Source organism: Salminus brasiliensis, chromosome 11 (assembly GCF_030463535.1).
Source record: "Salminus brasiliensis chromosome 11, fSalBra1.hap2, whole genome shotgun sequence".
Lineage (NCBI taxonomy): Eukaryota > Metazoa > Chordata > Actinopteri > Characiformes > Bryconidae > Salminus > Salminus brasiliensis.
In genome coordinates, this window is record NC_132888.1 from 30,684,498 (window position 1) to 30,710,601 (window position 26,104).

Below are 26,104 nucleotides of genomic sequence, written 5' to 3' on the forward strand. Positions count from 1 at the left end.
TATATGTATAAAAACCTAATTAACACGTACCTGTTACACAGTTGCAGATTAATTGCTAGATCCACTTTCAGGTAAAAAGGTGCGTCAGGTGGGTAAAGACATCCTTAAAATAAGAAAGACAAAAAAGAAAGTCAACACAGTTGCAGATTAATTGCAAGCCAGACAGACACTGATCCAGAAAAAAGAAATCAATATGTATAAAAAAACGAATTAACACGTATCTTTTACACAGTTGCAGATTAATTGCAAGCCAGGCATACACCGTTCCAGATGCAGACAACCACTGACAGCTGAAGATGGATTGCCCCTTGTTGGCCAGATCCACTTTCAGGTAAAAAGTTGCATCAGGTGGGTCATGACATCCTGAAAATAAGAAAGACAAAAAAGAAAGTCAATATAAGCATAGAAACTGAATGTTCGCTTACCTGTAACTCAGTTGCAGATGAAAAGAAAGCCAGTCAGACACCATTCCATATGCAGGCAACCTCTCACAGCTGGATATGGATAGCCCCTTGTTGGCCGGATCCACTTTCAGGTAAAAAGGTGTGTGATGGGATCCTGTGTGACAAAAAAAAAAATCAATATATGTATAAAAACCGAATTAACACGTACCTGTTACACAGTTGCAGATTAATTGCAAGCCAGCCAGATACCGTTCCAGATGCAGACAACCACTCGCAGCTGAAGATGGATTGCCCCTTGTCGGCCAGATCTACCTTCAGGTAAAAAGGTGCGTCATGAGATCCTGTGTGACAAGAAAAAAGAAAATCAATATATGTATAAAAACCGAATTAACACGTACCTGTTACACAGATGCAGATTAATTGCAAGATCCACTTTCAGATAAAAAAAAATGCACCTGGTGGGTCATGTGATCCTGAAAATAAGAAAGACAAAAAAGAAAGTCAACACAGTTGCAGATTAATTGCAAGCCAGCCAGACAAAGTTCCAGATGCAGACAACCACTCGCAGCTGAAGATGGATTGCCCCTTGATGGCCAGGTCCACTTTCACGTAAAAAGGTGCGTCATGAGATCCTGTGTAACAAGGAAAGAAAATCAATATATGTATAAAAACCGAATTAACACGTACCTGTTACACAGATGCAGATTAATTGCAAGATCCACTTTCAGGTAAAAAGATGCGTCAGGTGGGTCATAAGATCCTGAAAATAAGAAAGACAAAAAAGAAAGTCAACACAGTTGCAGATTAATTGCAAGCCAGCCAGACACTGATCCAAAAAAAACAAATCAATATGTATAAAAAACGAATTAACACGTATCTTTTACACAGTTGCAGATTAATTGCCAGCCAGCCAGACACCGTTCCAGATGCAGACAACCACTCACAGCTTAAGATGGATTGCCACTTGTTGGCCAGATCCACTTTCAGGTAAAAAGTTGCATCAGGTGGGTCATGACATCCTGAAAATAAGAAAGACAAAAAAGAAAGTCAATATAAGTATAGAAACTGAATGTTCACTTACCTGTAACTCAGTTGCAGATGAAAAGAAAGCCAGTCAGACACCATTCCAGATGCAGGCAACCTCTGACATCTGGACATGGATAGCCCCTTGTTGGCCGGATCCACTTTCAGGTAAAAAGGTGCGTGATGGGATCCTGTGTGACAAAAAAAAAATCAATATATGTATAAAAACCGAATTAACACGTACCTGTTACACAGTTGCAGATTAATTGCAAGATCCACTTTCAGGTAAAAAGCTGTGTCAGGTGGGTCATGAGATCCTGAAAATAAGAAAGACAAAAAAGAAAGTCAATACAGTTGCAGATTAATTGCAAGCCAGTCAGACACTGTTCCAGAAAAAAGAAATCATTATGTATAAAAAACGAATGAACACTTATCTTTTACACAGTTGCAGATTAATTGCAAGCCAGCCAGACACCGTTCCAGATGCAGACAACCACTCACAGCTGAAGATGGATTGCCCCTTGTTGGCCAGATCCACTTTCAGGTAAAAAGTTGCATCAGGTGGGTCATGACATCCTGAAAATAAGAAAGACAAAAAAGAAAGTCAATATAAGTATAGAAACTGAATGTTCACTTACCTGTAACTCAGTTGCAGATGAAAAGAAAGCCAGTCAGACACCATTCCAGATGCAGGCAACCTCTGACATCTGGACATGGATAGCCCCTTGTTGGCCGGATCAACTTTCAGGTAAAAAGGTGCATGATGGGATCCTGTGTAACAAAAAAAAAAAATCAATATATGTATAAAAACCTAATTAACACGTACCTGTTACACAGTTGCAGATTAATTGCAAGCCAGCCAGACACCGTTCCAGATGCAGACAACCACTCGTAGGTGAAGATGGATTGCCCCTTGTTGGCCAGATCCACTTTCAGGTAAAAAGATGCGTGATGAGATCCTGTGTGACAAGAAAAAAAAACTCAATATATGTATAAAAACCTAATTAACACGTACCTGTTACACAGTTGCAGATTAATTGCTAGGTCCACTTTCAGGTAAAAAGGTGCGTCAGGTGGGTCATGACATCCTGAAAATAAGAAAGATAAAAAAGAAAGTCAATATGTATAGAAACTGAATGTTCACTTACCTGTAACTCAGTTGCAGATGAAAAGAAAGCCAGTCAGACACCATTCCAGATCCAGGCAAACTCTCACATCTGGACATGCATAGCCCCTTGTTGGCCGGATCCACTTTCAGGTAAAAAGGTGCGTGATGGGATCCTGTGTAACAAAAAAAAAAATCAATATATGTATAAAAACCGAATTAACACGTACCTGTTACACAGTTGCAGATTAATTGCAAGCCAGCCAGACACCGTTCCAGATGCAGACAACCATTCGTAGCTGAAGATGGCTTGCCACTTGTTGGCCAGATCCACTTTCAGGTAAAAAGGTGCGTCATGAGATCCTGTGTGATAAGAAAAAAGAAAATCAATATATGTATAAAAACTGAACTAACACGTACCTGTTACACAGTTGCAGATTAATTCCAAGATCCACTTTCAGGTAAAAAGATGCGTCAGGTGGGTCATGACATCCTGAAAATGAGAAAGACAAAAAAGAAAGTCAACACAGTTGCAGATTAATTGCAATCCAGCCAGACACTGATCCAAAAAAAAGAAATCAATATGTATAAAAACGAATTAACACATATCTTTTACACAGTTGCAGATTAATTGCAAGCCAGCCAGACACCGTTCCAGATGCAGACAACCACTCACAGCTGAAGATGGATTGCCCCTTGTTGGCCAGATCCACTTTCAGGTAAAAAGGTGCGTCACGTGGGTCATGACATCCTGAAAATAAGAAAGACAAAAAAGAAAGTCAATATAAGTGTAGAAACTGAATGTTCACTTACCGGTTACTCAGTTGCAGATGCAAAGAAAGCCAGTCAGACACCATTCCAGATGCAGGCAACCTCTCACAGCTGGACATGGATAGCCCCTTGTTGGCCGGATCCACTTTCAGGTAAAAAGGTGCGTGATGGGATCCTGTGTGACAAAAAAAGAATGTCAACATATGTATAAAAACCGAATTAACACGTATCTTTTACACAGTTGCAGATTAATTGCAAGCCAGCCAGACACCATTCCAGTTGCAGACAACCACTCACAGCTGAAGATGGATTGCCCCTTGTTGGCCAGATCCACTTTCAGGTAAAAAGGTGCATCAGGTGGGTCATGACATTCTGAAAATAAGAAAGACAAAAAAGAAAGTCAATATAAGTATAGAAACTGAATGTTCATTTACCTGTAACTCAGTTGCAGATGAAAAGAAACCAGTCAGACACCATTCCAGATGCAGGCAACCTCTCACAGCAGGACACGGATAGCCCCTTGTTGGCTGGATCCACTTTCAGGTAAAAAGGTGCGTAATGGGATCCTGTGTGACAAGAAAAAAGAAAATCAATATATGTATAAAAACCGAATTAACACGTACCTGTTACACAGTTGCAGATTAATTGCAAGCCATCCAGACACCGTTCCAGATGCAGACAACCACTCGCAGCTGAAGATGGATTGCCCCTTGTTGGCCACATCCACTTTCAGGTAAAAAGGTGCGTCATGAGATCCTGTGTGACAAGAAAAAAGAAAATCAATATATTTATAAAAACCTAATTAACACGTACCTGTTACACACTTGCAGATTAATTGCTAGATCCACTTTCAGGTAAAAAGGTGCGTCAGGTGGGTCATGACATCCTGAAAATAAGAAAGACAAAAAAGAAAGTCAACACAGTTGCAGATTAATTGCAAGCCAGCCAGACACTGATCCAGAAAAAAGAAATCAATATGTATAAAAAACTAATTAACACGTATCTTTTACAAAGTTGCAGATTTATTGCAAGCCAGCGAGACACCGTTCCAGATGCAGACAACCACTCACAGCTGAAGATGGATTGCCCCTTGTTGGCCAGATCCACTTTCAGGTAAAAAGGTGCATCAGGTGGGTCATGACATCCTGAAAATAAGAAAGACAAAAAAGAAAGTCAATATAAGTATAGAAACTGAATGTTCACTTACCTGTAACTCAGTTGCAGATGAAAAGAAAGCCAGTCAGACACCATTCCAGATGCAGGCAACCTCTCACAGCAGTACACGGATAGCCCCTTGTTGGCCGGATCCACTTTCAGGTAAAAAGGTGCGTAATGGGATCCTGTGTGACAAGAAAAAAGAAAATCAATATATGTATAAAAACCGAATTAACACGTACCTGTTACACAGTTGCAGATTAATTGCAAGCCATCCAGACACCGTTCCAGATGCAGACAACCACTCGCAGCTGAAGATGGATTGCCCCTTGTTGGCCACATCCACTTTCAGGTAAAAAGGTGCGTCATGAGATCCTGTGTGACAAGAAAAAAGAAAATCAATATATTTATAAAAACCTAATTAACACGTACCTGTTACACACTTACAGATTAATTGCTAGATCCACTTTCAGGTAAAAAGGTGCGTCAGGTGGGTCATGACATCCTGAAAATAAGAAAGACAAAAAAGAAAGTCAACACAGTTGCAGATTAATTGCAAGCCAGCCAGACACTGATCCAGAAAAAAGAAATCAATATGTATAAAAAATGAATTAACACGTATCTTTTACAAAGTTGCAGATTAATTGCAAGCAAGCCAGACACCGTTCCAGATACAGACAACCACTCGTAGCTGAAGATGGATTGCCCCTTGTTGGCCAGGTCCACTTTCAGGTAAAAAGGTGCGTCATGAGATCCTGAAAATAAGAAAGACAAAAAAGAAAGTCAACACAGTTGCAGATTAATTGCAAGCCAGCCAGATACTGATCCAAAAAAAAGAAATCAATATGTATAAAAAACGAATTAACACGTATCTTTTACACAGTTGCAGATTAATTGCAAGACAGCCAGACACCGTTCCAGATGCAGACAATCACTCACTGCTGAAGATGGATTGCCCCTTGTTGGCCAGATCCACTTTCAGGTAAAAAGTTGCATCAGGTGGGTCATGACATCCTGAAAATAAGAAAGACAAAAAAGAAAGTCAATATAAGTATAGAAACTGAATGTTCACTTACCTGTAACTCAGTTGCAGATGAAAAGAAAGCCAGTCAGACACCATTCCAGATGCAGGCAACCTCTCACAGCAGTACACGGATAGCCCCTTGTTGGCCGGATCCACTTTCAGGTAAAAAGGTGCGTAATGGGATCCTGTGTGACAAGAAAAAAGAAAATCAATATATGTATAAAAACCGAATTAACACGTACCTGTTACACAGTTGCAGATTAATTGCAAGCCATCCAGACACCGTTCCAGATGCAGACAACCACTCGCAGCTGAAGATGGATTGCCCCTTGTTGGCCACATCCACTTTCAGGTAAAAAGGTGCGTCATGAGATCCTGTGTGACAAGAAAAAAGAAAATCAATATATTTATAAAAACCTAATTAACACGTACCTGTTACACACTTGCAGATTAATTGCTAGATCCACTTTCAGGTAAAAAGGTGCGTCAGGTGGGTCATGACATCCTGAAAATAAGAAAGACAAAAAAGAAAGTCAACACAGTTGCAGATTAATTGCAAGCCAGCCAGACACTGATCCAGAAAAAAGAAATCAATATGTATAAAAAACTAATTAACACGTATCTTTTACAAAGTTGCAGATTTATTGCAAGCCAGCGAGACACCGTTCCAGATGCAGACAACCACTCACAGCTGAAGATGGATTGCCCCTTGTTGGCCAGATCCACTTTCAGGTAAAAAGGTGCATCAGGTGGGTCATGACATCCTGAAAATAAGAAAGACAAAAAAGAAAGTCAATATAAGTATAGAAACTGAATGTTCACTTACCTATAACTCAGTTGCAGATGAAAAGAAAGCCAGTCAGACACCATTCCAGATGCAGGCAACCTCTCACATCTGGACATGGATAGCCCCTTGTTGGCCGGATCCACTTTCAGGTAAAAAGGTGCGTGATGGGATCCTGTGTGACAAAAAAAAATCAATATATGTATAAAAACCGAATTAACACGTACCTGTTACACAGTTGCAGATTAATTGCAAGCCATCCAGACACCGTTCCAGATGCAGACAACCACTCGCAGCTGAAGATGGATTGCCCCTTGTTGGCCACATCCACTTTCAGGTAAAAAGGTGCGTCATGAGATCCTGTGTGACAAGAAAAAAGAAAATCAATATATTTATAAAAACCTAATTAACACGTACCTGTTACACACTTACAGATTAATTGCTAGATCCACTTTCAGGTAAAAAGGTGCGTCAGGTGGGTCATGACATCCTGAAAATAAGAAAGACAAAAAAGAAAGTCAACACAGTTGCAGATTAATTGCAAGCCAGCCAGACACTGATCCAGAAAAAAGAAATCAATATGTATAAAAAAATGAATTAACACGTATCTTTTACAAAGTTGCAGATTAATTGCAAGCCAGCCAGACACCGTTCCAGATACAGACAACCACTCGTAGCTGAAGATGGATTGCCCCTTGTTGGCCAGGTCCACTTTCAGGTAAAAAGGTGCGTCATGAGATCCTGAAAATAAGAAAGACAAAAAAGAAAGTCAACACAGTTGCAGATTAATTGCAAGCCAGCCAGATACTGATCCAAAAAAAAGAAATCAATATGTATAAAAAACGAATTAACACGTATCTTTTACACAGTTGCAGATTAATTGCAAGACAGCCAGACACCGTTCCAGATGCAGACAATCACTCACTGCTGAAGATGGATTGCCCCTTGTTGGCCAGATCCACTTTCAGGTAAAAAGTTGCATCAGGTGGGTCATGACATCCTGAAAATAAGAAAGACAAAAAAGAAAGTCAATATAAGTATAGAAACTGAATGTTCACTTACCTGTAACTCAGTTGCAGATGAAAAGAAAGCCAGTCAGACACCATTCCAGATGCAGGCAACCTCTCACAGCAGTACACGGATAGCCCCTTGTTGGCCGGATCCACTTTCAGGTAAAAAGGTGCGTAATGGGATCCTGTGTGACAAGAAAAAAGAAAATCAATATATGTATAAAAACCGAATTAACACGTACCTGTTACACAGTTGCAGATTAATTGCAAGCCAGCCAGACACCGTTCCAGATGCAGACAACCATTCGTAGCTGAAGATGGCTTGCCACTTGTTGGCCAGATCCACTTTCAGGTAAAAAGGTGCGTCATGAGATCCTGTGTGATAAGAAAAAAGAAAATCAATATATGTATAAAAACTGAACTAACACGTACCTGTTACACAGTTGCAGATTAATTCCAAGATCCACTTTCAGGTAAAAAGATGCGTCAGGTGGGTCATGACATCCTGAAAATGAGAAAGACAAAAAAGAAAGTCAACACAGTTGCAGATTAATTGCAATCCAGCCAGACACTGATCCAAAAAAAAGAAATCAATATGTATAAAAACGAATTAACACATATCTTTTACACAGTTGCAGATTAATTGCAAGCCAGCCAGACACCGTTCCAGATGCAGACAACCACTCACAGCTGAAGATGGATTGCCCCTTGTTGGCCAGATCCACTTTCAGGTAAAAAGGTGCGTCAGGTGGGTCATGACATCCTGAAAATAAGAAAGACAAAAAAGAAAGTCAATATAAGTGTAGAAACTGAATGTTCACTTACCGGTTACTCAGTTGCAGATGCAAAGAAAGCCAGTCAGACACCATTCCAGATGCAGGCAACCTCTCACAGCTGGACATGGATAGCCCCTTGTTGGCCGGATCCACTTTCAGGTAAAAAGGTGCGTGATGGGATCCTGTGTGACAAAAAAAGAATGTCAACATATGTATAAAAACCGAATTAACACGTATCTTTTACACAGTTGCAGATTAATTGCAAGCCAGCCAGACACCATTCCAGTTGCAGACAACCACTCACAGCTGAAGATGGATTGCCCCTTGTTGGCCAGATCCACTTTCAGGTAAAAAGGTGCATCAGGTGGGTCATGACATTCTGAAAATAAGAAAGACAAAAAAGAAAGTCAATATAAGTATAGAAACTGAATGTTCATTTACCTGTAACTCAGTTGCAGATGAAAAGAAACCAGTCAGACACCATTCCAGATGCAGGCAACCTCTCACAGCAGGACACGGATAGCCCCTTGTTGGCTGGATCCACTTTCAGGTAAAAAGGTGCGTAATGGGATCCTGTGTGACAAGAAAAAAGAAAATCAATATATGTATAAAAACCGAATTAACACGTACCTGTTACACAGTTGCAGATTAATTGCAAGCCATCCAGACACCGTTCCAGATGCAGACAACCACTCGCAGCTGAAGATGGATTGCCCCTTGTTGGCCACATCCACTTTCAGGTAAAAAGGTGCGTCATGAGATCCTGTGTGACAAGAAAAAAGAAAATCAATATATTTATAAAAACCTAATTAACACGTACCTGTTACACACTTGCAGATTAATTGCTAGATCCACTTTCAGGTAAAAAGGTGCGTCAGGTGGGTCATGACATCCTGAAAATAAGAAAGACAAAAAAGAAAGTCAACACAGTTGCAGATTAATTGCAAGCCAGCCAGACACTGATCCAGAAAAAAGAAATCAATATGTATAAAAAACTAATTAACACGTATCTTTTACAAAGTTGCAGATTTATTGCAAGCCAGCGAGACACCGTTCCAGATGCAGACAACCACTCACAGCTGAAGATGGATTGCCCCTTGTTGGCCAGATCCACTTTCAGGTAAAAAGGTGCATCAGGTGGGTCATGACATCCTGAAAATAAGAAAGACAAAAAAGAAAGTCAATATAAGTATAGAAACTGAATGTTCACTTACCTGTAACTCAGTTGCAGATGAAAAGAAAGCCAGTCAGACACCATTCCAGATGCAGGCAACCTCTCACAGCAGTACACGGATAGCCCCTTGTTGGCCGGATCCACTTTCAGGTAAAAAGGTGCGTAATGGGATCCTGTGTGACAAGAAAAAAGAAAATCAATATATGTATAAAAACCGAATTAACACGTACCTGTTACACAGTTGCAGATTAATTGCAAGCCATCCAGACACCGTTCCAGATGCAGACAACCACTCGCAGCTGAAGATGGATTGCCCCTTGTTGGCCACATCCACTTTCAGGTAAAAAGGTGCGTCATGAGATCCTGTGTGACAAGAAAAAAGAAAATCAATATATTTATAAAAACCTAATTAACACGTACCTGTTACACACTTACAGATTAATTGCTAGATCCACTTTCAGGTAAAAAGGTGCGTCAGGTGGGTCATGACATCCTGAAAATAAGAAAGACAAAAAAGAAAGTCAACACAGTTGCAGATTAATTGCAAGCCAGCCAGACACTGATCCAGAAAAAAGAAATCAATATGTATAAAAAATGAATTAACACGTATCTTTTACAAAGTTGCAGATTAATTGCAAGCAAGCCAGACACCGTTCCAGATACAGACAACCACTCGTAGCTGAAGATGGATTGCCCCTTGTTGGCCAGGTCCACTTTCAGGTAAAAAGGTGCGTCATGAGATCCTGAAAATAAGAAAGACAAAAAAGAAAGTCAACACAGTTGCAGATTAATTGCAAGCCAGCCAGATACTGATCCAAAAAAAAGAAATCAATATGTATACAAAAACGAATTAACACGTATCTTTTACACAGTTGCAGATTAATTGCAAGACAGCCAGACACCGTTCCAGATGCAGACAATCACTCACTGCTGAAGATGGATTGCCCCTTGTTGGCCAGATCCACTTTCAGGTAAAAAGTTGCATCAGGTGGGTCATGACATCCTGAAAATAAGAAAGACAAAAAAGAAAGTCAATATAAGTATAGAAACTGAATGTTCACTTACCTGTAACTCAGTTGCAGATGAAAAGAAAGCCAGTCAGACACCATTCCAGATGCAGGCAACCTCTCACAGCAGTACACGGATAGCCCCTTGTTGGCCGGATCCACTTTCAGGTAAAAAGGTGCGTAATGGGATCCTGTGTGACAAGAAAAAAGAAAATCAATATATGTATAAAAACCGAATTAACACGTACCTGTTACACAGTTGCAGATTAATTGCAAGCCATCCAGACACCGTTCCAGATGCAGACAACCACTCGCAGCTGAAGATGGATTGCCCCTTGTTGGCCACATCCACTTTCAGGTAAAAAGGTGCGTCATGAGATCCTGTGTGACAAGAAAAAAGAAAATCAATATATTTATAAAAACCTAATTAACACGTACCTGTTACACACTTGCAGATTAATTGCTAGATCCACTTTCAGGTAAAAAGGTGCGTCAGGTGGGTCATGACATCCTGAAAATAAGAAAGACAAAAAAGAAAGTCAACACAGTTGCAGATTAATTGCAAGCCAGCCAGACACTGATCCAGAAAAAAGAAATCAATATGTATAAAAAACTAATTAACACGTATCTTTTACAAAGTTGCAGATTTATTGCAAGCCAGCGAGACACCGTTCCAGATGCAGACAACCACTCACAGCTGAAGATGGATTGCCCCTTGTTGGCCAGATCCACTTTCAGGTAAAAAGGTGCATCAGGTGGGTCATGACATCCTGAAAATAAGAAAGACAAAAAAGAAAGTCAATATAAGTATAGAAACTGAATGTTCACTTACCTATAACTCAGTTGCAGATGAAAAGAAAGCCAGTCAGACACCATTCCAGATGCAGGCAACCTCTCACATCTGGACATGGATAGCCCCTTGTTGGCCGGATCCACTTTCAGGTAAAAAGGTGCGTGATGGGATCCTGTGTGACAAAAAAAAATCAATATATGTATAAAAACCGAATTAACACGTACCTGTTACACAGTTGCAGATTAATTGCAAGCCATCCAGACACCGTTCCAGATGCAGACAACCACTCGCAGCTGAAGATGGATTGCCCCTTGTTGGCCACATCCACTTTCAGGTAAAAAGGTGCGTCATGAGATCCTGTGTGACAAGAAAAAAGAAAATCAATATATTTATAAAAACCTAATTAACACGTACCTGTTACACACTTACAGATTAATTGCTAGATCCACTTTCAGGTAAAAAGGTGCGTCAGGTGGGTCATGACATCCTGAAAATAAGAAAGACAAAAAAGAAAGTCAACACAGTTGCAGATTAATTGCAAGCCAGCCAGACACTGATCCAGAAAAAAGAAATCAATATGTATAAAAAAATGAATTAACACGTATCTTTTACAAAGTTGCAGATTAATTGCAAGCCAGCCAGACACCGTTCCAGATACAGACAACCACTCGTAGCTGAAGATGGATTGCCCCTTGTTGGCCAGGTCCACTTTCAGGTAAAAAGGTGCGTCATGAGATCCTGAAAATAAGAAAGACAAAAAAGAAAGTCAACACAGTTGCAGATTAATTGCAAGCCAGCCAGATACTGATCCAAAAAAAAGAAATCAATATGTATAAAAAACGAATTAACACGTATCTTTTACACAGTTGCAGATTAATTGCAAGACAGCCAGACACCGTTCCAGATGCAGACAATCACTCACTGCTGAAGATGGATTGCCCCTTGTTGGCCAGATCCACTTTCAGGTAAAAAGTTGCATCAGGTGGGTCATGACATCCTGAAAATAAGAAAGACAAAAAAGAAAGTCAATATAAGTATAGAAACTGAATGTTCACTTACCTGTAACTCAGTTGCAGATGAAAAGAAAGCCAGTCAGACACCATTCCAGATGCAGGCAACCTCTCACAGCAGTACACGGATAGCCCCTTGTTGGCCGGATCCACTTTCAGGTAAAAAGGTGCGTAATGGGATCCTGTGTGACAAGAAAAAAGAAAATCAATATATGTATAAAAACCGAATTAACACGTACCTGTTACACAGTTGCAGATTAATTGCAAGCCATCCAGACACCGTTCCAGATGCAGACAACCACTCGCAGCTGAAGATGGATTGCCCCTTGTTGGCCACATCCACTTTCAGGTAAAAAGGTGCGTCATGAGATCCTGTGTGACAAGAAAAAAGAAAATCAATATATTTATAAAAACCTAATTAACACGTACCTGTTACACACTTGCAGATTAATTGCTAGATCCACTTTCAGGTAAAAAGGTGCGTCAGGTGGGTCATGACATCCTGAAAATAAGAAAGACAAAAAAGAAAGTCAACACAGTTGCAGATTAATTGCAAGCCAGCCAGACACTGATCCAGAAAAAAGAAATCAATATGTATAAAAAACTAATTAACACGTATCTTTTACAAAGTTGCAGATTTATTGCAAGCCAGCGAGACACCGTTCCAGATGCAGACAACCACTCACAGCTGAAGATGGATTGCCCCTTGTTGGCCAGATCCACTTTCAGGTAAAAAGGTGCATCAGGTGGGTCATGACATCCTGAAAATAAGAAAGACAAAAAAGAAAGTCAATATAAGTATAGAAACTGAATGTTCACTTACCTGTAACTCAGTTGCAGATGAAAAGAAAGCCAGTCAGACACCATTCCAGATGCAGGCAACCTCTCACATCTGGACATGGATAGCCCCTTGTTGGCCGGATCCACTTTCAGGTAAAAAGGTGCGTGATGGGATCCTGTGTGACAAAAAAAAATCAATATATGTATAAAAACCGAATTAACACGTACCTGTTACACAGTTGCAGATTAATTGCAAGCCATCCAGACACCGTTCCAGATGCAGACAACCACTCGCAGCTGAAGATGGATTGCCCCTTGTTGGCCACATCCACTTTCAGGTAAAAAGGTGCGTCATGAGATCCTGTGTGACAAGAAAAAAGAAAATCAATATATTTATAAAAACCTAATTAACACGTACCTGTTACACACTTACAGATTAATTGCTAGATCCACTTTCAGGTAAAAAGGTGCGTCAGGTGGGTCATGACATCCTGAAAATGAGAAAGACAAAAAAGAAAGTCAACACAGTTGCAGATTAATTGCAAGCCAGCCAGACACTGATCCAGAAAAAAGAAATCAATATGTATAAAAAATGAATTAACACGTATCTTTTACAAAGTTGCAGATTAATTGCAAGCCAGCCAGACACCGTTCCAGATACAGACAACCACTCGTAGCTGAAGATGGATTGCCCCTTGTTGGCCAGGTCCACTTTCAGGTAAAAAGGTGCGTCATGAGATCCTGAAAATAAGAAAGACAAAAAAGAAAGTCAACACAGTTGCAGATTAATTGCAAGCCAGCCAGATACTGATCCAAAAAAAAGAAATCAATATGTATAAAAAACGAATTAACACGTATCTTTTACACAGTTGCAGATTAATTGCAAGACAGCCAGACACCTTTCCAGATGCAGACAATCACTCACTGCTGAAGATGGATTGCCCCTTGTTGGCCAGATCCACTTTCAGGTAAAAAGGTGCATCATGAGATCCTGTGTAACAAGAAAAAAGAAAATCAATATATGTGTAAAAACCGAATTAACACGTACCTGTTACACATTTGCAGATTAATTGCAAGATCCACTTTCAGGTAAAAAGGTGTGTCAGGTGGGTCATGAGATCCTGAAAATATGAAAGACAAATAAGAAAGTCAATACAGTTGCAGATTAATTGCAAGTCAGCCAGACACTGTTCCAGAAAAAAGAAATCATTATGTATAAAAAACGAATTAACACGTATCTTTTACACAGTTGCAGATTTATTGCAAGCCAGCCAGACACCGTTCCAGATGCAGACAACCACTCACAGATTAAGATGGATTGCCCCTTGTTGGCCAGATCCACTTTCAGGTAAAAAGTTGCGTCAGGTGAGTCATGACATCCTGAAAATAAGAAAGACAAAAAAGAAAGTCAATATAAGTATAGTAACTGAATGTTCACTTACCTGTAACTCAGTTGCAGATGAAAAGAAAGCCAGTCAGACACCATTCCAGATGCAGGCAACCTCTCACAGCTGGACATGGATAGCCCCTTGTTGGCCGGATCCACTTTCAGGTAAAAAGGTGCGTGATGGGATCCTGTGTGACAAAAAAAAATCAATATATGTATAAAAACCGAATTAACACGTACCTGTTACACAGTTGCAGATTAATTGCAAGCCAGCCAGACACCGTTTCAGATGCAGACAACCACTCGCAGCTGAAGATGGATTGCCCCTTGTTGGCCAGATCCACTTTCAGGTAAAAAGATGCATAATGAGATCCTGTGTGACAAGAAAAAAGAAATTCAAAATATGTATAAAAACCGAATTAACACGTACCTGTTATACAGTTGCAGATTAATTGCAAGCCAGCCAGACACCGTTCCAGATTCAGACAACCACTCGTAGGTGAAGATGGATTGCCCCTTGTTGGCCAGGTCCACTTTCAGGTAAAAAGGTGCGTCATGAGATCCTGTGTAACAAGAAAAAAGAAAATCAATATATGTCTAAAAACCGAATTAACACGTACCTGTTACACAGATGCAGATTAATTGCAAGATCCACTTTCAGGTAAAAAGATGCGTCAGGTGGGTCATGAGATCCTGAAAATAAGAAAGACAAAAAAGAAAGTCAACACAGTTGCAGATTAATTGCAAGCCAGCCAGACACTGATCCAAAAAAAAAGAAATCAATATGTATAAAAACGAATTAACACATATCTTTTACACAGTTGCAGATTAATTGCAAGCCAGCCAGACACCGTTCCAGATGCAGACAACCACTCACAGCTGAAGATGGATTGCCCCTTGTTGGCCAGATCCACTTTCAGGTAAAAAGGTGCGTCAGGTGGGTCATGACATCCTGAAAATAAGAAAGACAAAAAAGAAAGTCAATATAAGTATAGAAACTGAATGTTCACTTACCTGTAACTCAGTTGCAGATGAAAAGAAAGCCAGTCAGACACCATTCCAGATCCAGGCAAACTCTCACATCTGGACATGCATAGCCCCTTGTTGGCCGGATCCACTTTCAGGTAAAAAGGTGCGTGATGGGATCCTGTGTAACAAAAAAAAAAATCAATATATGTATAAAAACCGAATTAACACGTACCTGTTACACAGTTGCAGATTAATTGCAAGCCAGCCAGACACCGTTCCAGATGCAGACAACCATTCGTAGCTGAAGATGGCTTGCCACTTGTTGGCCAGATCCACTTTCAGGTAAAAAGGTGCGTCATGAGATCCTGTGTGATAAGAAAAAAGAAAATCAATATATGTATAAAAACTGAACTAACACGTACCTGTTACACAGTTGCAGATTAATTCCAAGATCCACTTTCAGGTAAAAAGATGCGTCAGGTGGGTCATGACATCCTGAAAATGAGAAAGACAAAAAAGAAAGTCAACACAGTTGCAGATTAATTGCAATCCAGCCAGACACTGATCCAAAAAAAAGAAATCAATATGTATAAAAACGAATTAACACATATCTTTTACACAGTTGCAGATTAATTGCAAGCCAGCCAGACACCGTTCCAGATGCAGACAACCACTCACAGCTGAAGATGGATTGCCCCTTGTTGGCCAGATCCACTTTCAGGTAAAAAGGTGCGTCAGGTGGGTCATGACATCCTGAAAATAAGAAAGACAAAAAAAAAAGTCAATATAAGTATAGAAACTGAATGTTCACTTACCGGTTACTCAGTTGCAGATGCAAAGAAAGCCAGTCAGACACCATTCCAGATGCAGGCAACCTCTCACAGCTGGACATGGATAGCCCCTTGTTGGCCGGATCCACTTTCAGGTAAAAAGGTGCGTGATGGGATCCTGTGTGACAAAAAAAGAATGTCAACATATGTATAAAAACCGAATTAACACGTATCTTTTACACAGTTGCAGATTAATTGCAAGCCAGCCAGACACCATTCCAGTTGCAGACAACCACTCACAGCTGAAGATGGATTGCCCCTTGTTGGCCAGATCCACTTTCAGGTAAAAAGGTGCATCAGGTGGGTCATGACATTCTGAAAATAAGAAAGACAAAAAAGAAAGTCAATATAAGTATAGAAACTGAATGTTCATTTACCTGTAACTCAGTTGCAGATGAAAAGAAACCAGTCAGACACCATTCCAGATGCAGGCAACCTCTCACAGCAGGACACGGATAGCCCCTTGTTGGCTGGATCCACTTTCAGGTAAAAAGGTGCGTAATGGGATCCTGTGTGACAAGAAAAAAGAAAATCAATATATGTATAAAAACCGAATTAACACGTACCTGTTACACAGTTGCAGATTAATTGCAAGCCATCCAGACACCGTTCCAGATGCAGACAACCACTCGCAGCTGAAGATGGATTGCCCCTTGTTGGCCACATCCACTTTCAGGTAAAAAGGTGCGTCATGAGATCCTGTGTGACAAGAAAAAAGAAAATCAATATATTTATAAAAACCTAATTAACACGTACCTGTTACACACTTGCAGATTAATTGCTAGATCCACTTTCAGGTAAAAAGGTGCGTCAGGTGGGTCATGACATCCTGAAAATAAGAAAGACAAAAAAGAAAGTCAACACAGTTGCAGATTAATTGCAAGCCAGCCAGACACTGATCCAGAAAAAAGAAATCAATATGTATAAAAAACTAATTAACACGTATCTTTTACAAAGTTGCAGATTTATTGCAAGCCAGCGAGACACCGTTCCAGATGCAGACAACCACTCACAGCTGAAGATGGATTGCCCCTTGTTGGCCAGATCCACTTTCAGGTAAAAAGGTGCATCAGGTGGGTCATGACATCCTGAAAATAAGAAAGACAAAAAAGAAAGTCAATATAAGTATAGAAACTGAATGTTCACTTACCTGTAACTCAGTTGCAGATGAAAAGAAAGCCAGTCAGACACCATTCCAGATGCAGGCAACCTCTCACAGCAGTACACGGATAGCCCCTTGTTGGCCGGATCCACTTTCAGGTAAAAAGGTGCGTAATGGGATCCTGTGTGACAAGAAAAAAGAAAATCAATATATGTATAAAAACCGAATTAACACGTACCTGTTACACAGTTGCAGATTAATTGCAAGCCATCCAGACACCGTTCCAGATGCAGACAACCACTCGCAGCTGAAGATGGATTGCCCCTTGTTGGCCACATCCACTTTCAGGTAAAAAGGTGCGTCATGAGATCCTGTGTGACAAGAAAAAAGAAAATCAATATATTTATAAAAACCTAATTAACACGTACCTGTTACACACTTACAGATTAATTGCTAGATCCACTTTCAGGTAAAAAGGTGCGTCAGGTGGGTCATGACATCCTGAAAATAAGAAAGACAAAAAAGAAAGTCAACACAGTTGCAGATTAATTGCAAGCCAGCCAGACACTGATCCAGAAAAAAGAAATCAATATGTATAAAAAATGAATTAACACGTATCTTTTACAAAGTTGCAGATTAATTGCAAGCAAGCCAGACACCGTTCCAGATACAGACAACCACTCGTAGCTGAAGATGGATTGCCCCTTGTTGGCCAGGTCCACTTTCAGGTAAAAAGGTGCGTCATGAGATCCTGAAAATAAGAAAGACAAAAAAGAAAGTCAACACAGTTGCAGATTAATTGCAAGCCAGCCAGATACTGATCCAAAAAAAAGAAATCAATATGTATAAAAAACGAATTAACACGTATCTTTTACACAGTTGCAGATTAATTGCAAGACAGCCAGACACCGTTCCAGATGCAGACAATCACTCACTGCTGAAGATGGATTGCCCCTTGTTGGCCAGATCCACTTTCAGGTAAAAAGTTGCATCAGGTGGGTCATGACATCCTGAAAATAAGAAAGACAAAAAAGAAAGTCAATATAAGTATAGAAACTGAATGTTCACTTACCTGTAACTCAGTTGCAGATGAAAAGAAAGCCAGTCAGACACCATTCCAGATGCAGGCAACCTCTCACAGCAGTACACGGATAGCCCCTTGTTGGCCGGATCCACTTTCAGGTAAAAAGGTGCGTAATGGGATCCTGTGTGACAAGAAAAAAGAAAATCAATATATGTATAAAAACCGAATTAACACGTACCTGTTACACAGTTGCAGATTAATTGCAAGCCATCCAGACACCGTTCCAGATGCAGACAACCACTCGCAGCTGAAGATGGATTGCCCCTTGTTGGCCACATCCACTTTCAGGTAAAAAGGTGCGTCATGAGATCCTGTGTGACAAGAAAAAAGAAAATCAATATATTTATAAAAACCTAATTAACACGTACCTGTTACACACTTGCAGATTAATTGCTAGATCCACTTTCAGGTAAAAAGGTGCGTCAGGTGGGTCATGACATCCTGAAAATAAGAAAGACAAAAAAGAAAGTCAACACAGTTGCAGATTAATTGCAAGCCAGCCAGACACTGATCCAGAAAAAAGAAATCAATATGTATAAAAAACTAATTAACACGTATCTTTTACAAAGTTGCAGATTTATTGCAAGCCAGCGAGACACCGTTCCAGATGCAGACAACCACTCACAGCTGAAGATGGATTGCCCCTTGTTGGCCAGATCCACTTTCAGGTAAAAAGGTGCATCAGGTGGGTCATGACATCCTGAAAATAAGAAAGACAAAAAAGAAAGTCAATATAAGTATAGAAACTGAATGTTCACTTACCTATAACTCAGTTGCAGATGAAAAGAAAGCCAGTCAGACACCATTCCAGATGCAGGCAACCTCTCACATCTGGACATGGATAGCCCCTTGTTGGCCGGATCCACTTTCAGGTAAAAAGGTGCGTGATGGGATCCTGTGTGACAAAAAAAAATCAATATATGTATAAAAACCGAATTAACACGTACCTGTTACACAGTTGCAGATTAATTGCAAGCCATCCAGACACCGTTCCAGATGCAGACAACCACTCGCAGCTGAAGATGGATTGCCCCTTGTTGGCCACATCCACTTTCAGGTAAAAAGGTGCGTCATGAGATCCTGTGTGACAAGAAAAAAGAAAATCAATATATTTATAAAAACCTAATTAACACGTACCTGTTACACACTTACAGATTAATTGCTAGATCCACTTTCAGGTAAAAAGGTGCGTCAGGTGGGTCATGACATCCTGAAAATAAGAAAGACAAAAAAGAAAGTCAACACAGTTGCAGATTAATTGCAAGCCAGCCAGACACTGATCCAGAAAAAAGAAATCAATATGTATAAAAAAATGAATTAACACGTATCTTTTACAAAGTTGCAGATTAATTGCAAGCCAGCCAGACACCGTTCCAGATACAGACAACCACTCGTAGCTGAAGATGGATTGCCCCTTGTTGGCCAGGTCCACTTTCAGGTAAAAAGGTGCGTCATGAGATCCTGAAAATAAGAAAGACAAAAAAGAAAGTCAACACAGTTGCAGATTAATTGCAAGCCAGCCAGATACTGATCCAAAAAAAAGAAATCAATATGTATAAAAAACGAATTAACACGTATCTTTTACACAGTTGCAGATTAATTGCAAGACAGCCAGACACCGTTCCAGATGCAGACAATCACTCACTGCTGAAGATGGATTGCCCCTTGTTGGCCAGATCCACTTTCAGGTAAAAAGTTGCATCAGGTGGGTCATGACATCCTGAAAATAAGAAAGACAAAAAAGAAAGTCAATATAAGTATAGAAACTGAATGTTCACTTACCTGTAACTCAGTTGCAGATGAAAAGAAAGCCAGTCAGACACCATTCCAGATGCAGGCAACCTCTCACAGCAGTACACGGATAGCCCCTTGTTGGCCGGATCCACTTTCAGGTAAAAAGGTGCGTAATGGGATCCTGTGTGACAAGAAAAAAGAAAATCAATATATGTATAAAAACCGAATTAACACGTACCTGTTACACAGTTGCAGATTAATTGCAAGCCAGCCAGACACCGTTCCAGATGCAGACAACCATTCGTAGCTGAAGATGGCTTGCCACTTGTTGGCCAGATCCACTTTCAGGTAAAAAGGTGCGTCATGAGATCCTGTGTGATAAGAAAAAAGAAAATCAATATATGTATAAAAACTGAACTAACACGTACCTGTTACACAGTTGCAGATTAATTCCAAGATCCACTTTCAGGTAAAAAGATGCGTCAGGTGGGTCATGACATCCTGAAAATGAGAAAGACAAAAAAGAAAGTCAACACAGTTGCAGATTAATTGCAATCCAGCCAGACACTGATCCAAAAAAAAGAAATCAATATGTATAAAAACGAATTAACACATATCTTTTACACAGTTGCAGATTAATTGCAAGCCAGCCAGACACCGTTCCAGATGCAGACAACCACTCACAGCTGAAGATGGATTGCCCCTTGTTGGCCAGATCCACTTTCAGGTAAAAAGGTGCGTCAGGTGGGTCATGACATCCTGAAAATAAGAAAGACAAAAAAGAAAGTCAATATAAGTGTAGAAACTGAATGTTCACTTACCGGTTACTCAGTTGCAGATGCAAAGAAAGCCAGTCAGACACCATTCCAGATGCAGGCAACCTCTCACAGCTGGACATGGATAGCCCCTTGTTGGCCGGATCCACTTTCAGGTAAAAAGGTGCGTGATGGGATCCTGTGTGACAAAAAAAGAATGTCAACATATGTATAAAAACCGAATTAACACGTATCTTTTACACAGTTGCAGATTAATTGCAAGCCAGCCAGACACCATTCCAGTTGCAGACAACCACTCACAGCTGAAGATGGATTGCCCCTTGTTGGCCAGATCCACTTTCAGGTAAAAAGGTGCATCAGGTGGGTCATGACATTCTGAAAATAAGAAAGACAAAAAAGAAAGTCAATATAAGTATAGAAACTGAATGTTCATTTACCTGTAACTCAGTTGCAGATGAAAAGAAACCAGTCAGACACCATTCCAGATGCAGGCAACCTCTCACAGCAGGACACGGATAGCCCCTTGTTGGCTGGATCCACTTTCAGGTAAAAAGGTGCGTAATGGGATCCTGTGTGACAAGAAAAAAGAAAATCAATATATGTATAAAAACCGAATTAACACGTACCTGTTACACAGTTGCAGATTAATTGCAAGCCATCCAGACACCGTTCCAGATGCAGACAACCACTCGCAGCTGAAGATGGATTGCCCCTTGTTGGCCACATCCACTTTCAGGTAAAAAGGTGCGTCATGAGATCCTGTGTGACAAGAAAAAAGAAAATCAATATATTTATAAAAACCTAATTAACACGTACCTGTTACACACTTGCAGATTAATTGCTAGATCCACTTTCAGGTAAAAAGGTGCGTCAGGTGGGTCATGACATCCTGAAAATAAGAAAGACAAAAAAGAAAGTCAACACAGTTGCAGATTAATTGCAAGCCAGCCAGACACTGATCCAGAAAAAAGAAATCAATATGTATAAAAAACTAATTAACACGTATCTTTTACAAAGTTGCAGATTTATTGCAAGCCAGCGAGACACCGTTCCAGATGCAGACAACCACTCACAGCTGAAGATGGATTGCCCCTTGTTGGCCAGATCCACTTTCAGGTAAAAAGGTGCATCAGGTGGGTCATGACATCCTGAAAATAAGAAAGACAAAAAAGAAAGTCAATATAAGTATAGAAACTGAATGTTCACTTACCTGTAACTCAGTTGCAGATGAAAAGAAAGCCAGTCAGACACCATTCCAGATGCAGGCAACCTCTCACAGCAGTACACGGATAGCCCCTTGTTGGCCGGATCCACTTTCAGGTAAAAAGGTGCGTAATGGGATCCTGTGTGACAAGAAAAAAGAAAATCAATATATGTATAAAAACCGAATTAACACGTACCTGTTACACAGTTGCAGATTAATTGCAAGCCATCCAGACACCGTTCCAGATGCAGACAACCACTCGCAGCTGAAGATGGATTGCCCCTTGTTGGCCACATCCACTTTCAGGTAAAAAGGTGCGTCATGAGATCCTGTGTGACAAGAAAAAAGAAAATCAATATATTTATAAAAACCTAATTAACACGTACCTGTTACACACTTACAGATTAATTGCTAGATCCACTTTCAGGTAAAAAGGTGCGTCAGGTGGGTCATGACATCCTGAAAATAAGAAAGACAAAAAAGAAAGTCAACACAGTTGCAGATTAATTGCAAGCCAGCCAGACACTGATCCAGAAAAAAGAAATCAATATGTATAAAAAATGAATTAACACGTATCTTTTACAAAGTTGCAGATTAATTGCAAGCAAGCCAGACACCGTTCCAGATACAGACAACCACTCGTAGCTGAAGATGGATTGCCCCTTGTTGGCCAGGTCCACTTTCAGGTAAAAAGGTGCGTCATGAGATCCTGAAAATAAGAAAGACAAAAAAGAAAGTCAACACAGTTGCAGATTAATTGCAAGCCAGCCAGATACTGATCCAAAAAAAAGAAATCAATATGTATAAAAAACGAATTAACACGTATCTTTTACACAGTTGCAGATTAATTGCAAGACAGCCAGACACCGTTCCAGATGCAGACAATCACTCATTGCTGAAGATGGATTGCCCCTTGTTGGCCAGATCCACTTTCAGGTAAAAAGTTGCATCAGGTGGGTCATGACATCCTGAAAATAAGAAAGACAAAAAAGAAAGTCAATATAAGTATAGAAACTGAATGTTCACTTACCTGTAACTCAGTTGCAGATGAAAAGAAAGCCAGTCAGACACCATTCCAGATGCAGGCAACCTCTCACAGCAGTACACGGATAGCCCCTTGTTGGCCGGATCCACTTTCAGGTAAAAAGGTGCGTAATGGGATCCTGTGTGACAAGAAAAAAGAAAATCAATATATGTATAAAAACCGAATTAACACGTACCTGTTACACAGTTGCAGATTAATTGCAAGCCATCCAGACACCGTTCCAGATGCAGACAACCACTCGCAGCTGAAGATGGATTGCCCCTTGTTGGCCACATCCACTTTCAGGTAAAAAGGTGCGTCATGAGATCCTGTGTGACAAGAAAAAAGAAAATCAATATATTTATAAAAACCTAATTAACACGTACCTGTTACACACTTGCAGATTAATTGCTAGATCCACTTTCAGGTAAAAAGGTGCGTCAGGTGGGTCATGACATCCTGAAAATAAGAAAGACAAAAAAGAAAGTCAACACAGTTGCAGATTAATTGCAAGCCAGCCAGACACTGATCCAGAAAAAAGAAATCAATATGTATAAAAAACTAATTAACACGTATCTTTTACAAAGTTGCAGATTTATTGCAAGCCAGCGAGACACCGTTCCAGATGCAGACAACCACTCACAGCTGAAGATGGATTGCCCCTTGTTGGCCAGATCCACTTTCAGGTAAAAAGGTGCATCAGGTGGGTCATGACATCCTGAAAATAAGAAAGACAAAAAAGAAAGTCAATATAAGTATAGAAACTGAATGTTCACTTACCTATAACTCAGTTGCAGATGAAAAGAAAGCCAGTCAGACACCATTCCAGATGCAGGCAACCTCTCACATCTGGACATGGATAGCCCCTTGTTGGCCGGATCCACTTTCAGGTAAAAAGGTGCGTGATGGGATCCTGTGTGACAAAAAAAAATCAATATATGTATAAAAACCGAATTAACACGTACCTGTTACACAGTTGCAGATTAATTGCAAGCCATCCAGACACCGTTCCAGATGCAGACAACCACTCGCAGCTGAAGATGGATTGCCCCTTGTTGGCCACATCCACTTTCAGGTAAAAAGGTGCGTCATGAGATCCTGTGTGACAAGAAAAAAGAAAATCAATATATTTATAAAAACCTAATTAACACGTACCTGTTACACACTTACAGATTAATTGCTAGATCCACTTTCAGGTAAAAAGGTGCGTCAGGTGGGTCATGACATCCTGAAAATAAGAAAGACAAAAAAGAAAGTCAACACAGTTGCAGATTAATTGCAAGCCAGCCAGACACTGATCCAGAAAAAAGAAATCAATATGTATAAAAAAATGAATTAACACGTATCTTTTACAAAGTTGCAGATTAATTGCAAGCCAGCCAGACACCGTTCCAGATACAGACAACCACTCGTAGCTGAAGATGGATTGCCCCTTGTTGGCCAGGTCCACTTTCAGGTAAAAAGGTGCGTCATGAGATCCTGAAAATAAGAAAGACAAAAAAGAAAGTCAACACAGTTGCAGATTAATTGCAAGCCAGCCAGATACTGATCCAAAAAAAAGAAATCAATATGTATAAAAAACGAATTAACACGTATCTTTTACACAGTTGCAGATTAATTGCAAGACAGCCAGACACCGTTCCAGATGCAGACAATCACTCACTGCTGAAGATGGATTGCCCCTTGTTGGCCAGATCCACTTTCAGGTAAAAAGTTGCATCAGGTGGGTCATGACATCCTGAAAATAAGAAAGACAAAAAAGAAAGTCAATATAAGTATAGAAACTGAATGTTCACTTACCTGTAACTCAGTTGCAGATGAAAAGAAAGCCAGTCAGACACCATTCCAGATGCAGGCAACCTCTCACAGCAGTACACGGATAGCCCCTTGTTGGCCGGATCCACTTTCAGGTAAAAAGGTGCGTAATGGGATCCTGTGTGACAAGAAAAAAGAAAATCAATATATGTATAAAAACCGAATTAACACGTACCTGTTACACAGTTGCAGATTAATTGCAAGCCATCCAGACACCGTTCCAGATGCAGACAACCACTCGCAGCTGAAGATGGATTGCCCCTTGTTGGCCACATCCACTTTCAGGTAAAAAGGTGCGTCATGAGATCCTGTGTGACAAGAAAAAAGAAAATCAATATATTTATAAAAACCTAATTAACACGTACCTGTTACACACTTGCAGATTAATTGCTAGATCCACTTTCAGGTAAAAAGGTGCGTCAGGTGGGTCATGACATCCTGAAAATAAGAAAGACAAAAAAGAAAGTCAACACAGTTGCAGATTAATTGCAAGCCAGCCAGACACTGATCCAGAAAAAAGAAATCAATATGTATAAAAAACTAATTAACACGTATCTTTTACAAAGTTGCAGATTTATTGCAAGCCAGCGAGACACCGTTCCAGATGCAGACAACCACTCACAGCTGAAGATGGATTGCCCCTTGTTGGCCAGATCCACTTTCAGGTAAAAAGGTGCATCAGGTGGGTCATGACATCCTGAAAATAAGAAAGACAAAAAAGAAAGTCAATATAAGTATAGAAACTGAATGTTCACTTACCTGTAACTCAGTTGCAGATGAAAAGAAAGCCAGTCAGACACCATTCCAGATGCAGGCAACCTCTCACATCTGGACATGGATAGCCCCTTGTTGGCCGGATCCACTTTCAGGTAAAAAGGTGCGTGATGGGATCCTGTGTGACAAAAAAAAATCAATATATGTATAAAAACCGAATTAACACGTACCTGTTACACAGTTGCAGATTAATTGCAAGCCATCCAGACACCGTTCCAGATGCAGACAACCACTCGCAGCTGAAGATGGATTGCCCCTTGTTGGCCACATCCACTTTCAGGTAAAAAGGTGCGTCATGAGATCCTGTGTGACAAGAAAAAAGAAAATCAATATATTTATAAAAACCTAATTAACACGTACCTGTTACACACTTACAGATTAATTGCTAGATCCACTTTCAGGTAAAAAGGTGCGTCAGGTGGGTCATGACATCCTGAAAATGAGAAAGACAAAAAAGAAAGTCAACACAGTTGCAGATTAATTGCAAGCCAGCCAGACACTGATCCAGAAAAAAGAAATCAATATGTATAAAAAATGAATTAACACGTATCTTTTACAAAGTTGCAGATTAATTGCAAGCCAGCCAGAC